This window comes from Perognathus longimembris, chromosome 1 (assembly GCF_023159225.1).
Source record: "Perognathus longimembris pacificus isolate PPM17 chromosome 1, ASM2315922v1, whole genome shotgun sequence".
Taxonomy (NCBI): domain Eukaryota; kingdom Metazoa; phylum Chordata; class Mammalia; order Rodentia; family Heteromyidae; genus Perognathus; species Perognathus longimembris.
This window is the reverse complement of record NC_063161.1, coordinates 43,718,572-43,720,807: the sequence shown is the minus strand read 5'-3', so window position 1 is coordinate 43,720,807 and position 2,236 is coordinate 43,718,572. Positions and strand designations below refer to the sequence as shown.

Sequence of the window (2,236 nt, the reverse complement as noted above, 5' to 3'; positions counted from 1 at the left end):
CAATTCTAGGCAAAAAAAGCAGTGCAGGAGGTATCACAATACCAGATTTCAAGCTCTATTATAGAGCCATCATAACAAAAACAGCCTGGAATTGGTATAAATGCAGACCTGAAGACCAATGGAATAGAATAGAAGACCCAGAAATAAAGCCACATTCTTACAGTCAGCTGAGATTCGACAAAGGAGCTAAAGACAAACAATGGAATAAACAGCCTCTTCAACTAGTGGTGCTGGGAAAACTGGGCAGCCATATGTAGAAAACTCAAAGTCGACCCTAGCCCATCACCATGCACCAAGATCAACTCAAAATGGACCAAGGATCTCAACATCAGACCTGAATCTCTGAAGGACAGAGTAGGAAAGACGCTAGAACTTATAGGCACAGGAAGGAACTTCCTGAGTATAGTCCCAGGGGCACAACAGATAGGGGAGTCTTGATAAATGGGACTACTACAAATTAAAAAGTTCCTGCACGGATAAAGACATAGCCACCAAACTAGAAAGACAGCCAACCATATGGGAAAGGATCTTCACCAGCACAGCAACAGACAAAGGCCTAATATCCGTCATCTACAGAGAACTCAAAATCTAACCCCCTCCAAGCCCAGTAAACCAATTATTAAATGGGCAAAGGAGCTAAAGAGAGACTTCACAGGAGAAGAGATAAAAATGGCAAAGAAACATATGAGAAAATGTTCAACATCCCTGGCAGTAAAGGAAATGCAAATAAAAACAACCCTGAGATACCACCTCACTCCAGTTAGAATGGCCTATAGTATTTTTTTATAATAACATTCATTGAATTATTACATATTTATTAAGTGTCTGACATATACTAGGCAAATAGAACAGAAACAGGAGTTATCTTTCATTCTTTCAGCAATGGCTATGTCTTCAATAAAAAAACCAAAACAATCATTCTTCTGTGTTAGTGTCCATTTATTGTTCTTTACATATAGTTTTCACGTGTGCGTTCATATACTGCATAATGTTGTAGACCATTAAATAGTCCAAAACATGTCTGGAAGATCAGTGGAATCATCATTAGTTTAATATCCGTTTGACAAAGCAGCACCCAGTGGAGTAAAACTCTTCCTTTTGGTGGCAGTGGGACCGTGTGGTACTTGATGCAAGACGTCCGTTTTTAGAAAAAGCCAAAGCAGTGGGCTGCAACACGCACACATTATACCAACCAGCAAGCTTCTCAGGGCACACTTTTCCTTTCCTATGTTACCTGAACACAAAGCATCAGTTACAAGGAGCTTGTAAGTAACTACTGAAGATAAAAATGGCAGTGTAACCAATGATGTAAATGTCTTCAAAGTATCATAATTGACTTTGAAGCAACTTCTGAAGACCAAGTTTGCTGATATTCCAGAGATGCCAGCTGTTGTTCCAAGGAGGACTGTTCCACTTATATTTAAGGCCTTTTCTTTTCTAAGAGATTCAATTTTTTTCCTATGATATCCATGACCATTGGTCTTCTAAGTTTTGCATCTTGTAGGGAAGGAGTTGGATGACCTGGTGGGTATACTGCCATCTTGGTGTCCTCGGGCCCGCCGTCTCTCCATGACACCACACCGGTGCCGGACCGGAGCGGGGGCGCCGCCATCTTGACGCCCCTCATGACCCGCGGAGTTGGCCTATAGTCTTAATTCAGGCAACAACAAATGCTGGAGGGGATGCGGGGAAAGAGGAAACCTTCTCCACTGGTGGTGGAAGTGCAAATTAGTACAACCACTTTGGGAAACAGTATGGAGGTTCCTCAAAATACTCACATAGACCTACCCTATGACCCAGCCATACCACTCCTAGGCATCTATCCTGAACAAGAAACAGGTCTCAGGATATAAAAAAGACATCTGCACATCCATGTTTATCGCTGCACAATTCACAATAGCCAAAATATGGAAACAACCCAGATGCCCCTCTACAGATGAATGGATCCAAAAAATGTGGTACCTATACACAATGGAATACTACATAGCAATTAGAAATGATAAAATATTCTCATGGAAATGGTCAGAACTTGAACAAATAATGTTGAGCGAGACAAGCCTAGAACACAGAAAACAAAGGGGCATGATCTCCTTGATATATGACTGTTAAGGTGGGCGGGGGCACTAGGGACCAGGTCTGCAAAACAAAAACCTTCTTGTCAAATGGTATTTCCCACAGGTGTGGGTCAGCGACCTTACATTATGTAACTAAAACCAAACAACTACTAAATATAAAA

General features: G+C 41.4%; 1 pseudogene; it reads right to left on the bottom strand.

Moving 5' to 3' along the window:
* Nucleotides 1-921: 921 nt before the first annotated feature.
* On the bottom strand, nt 922-1,612 carry LOC125348002 (annotated as a pseudogene).
* Nucleotides 1,613-2,236: the final 624 nt, after the last annotated feature.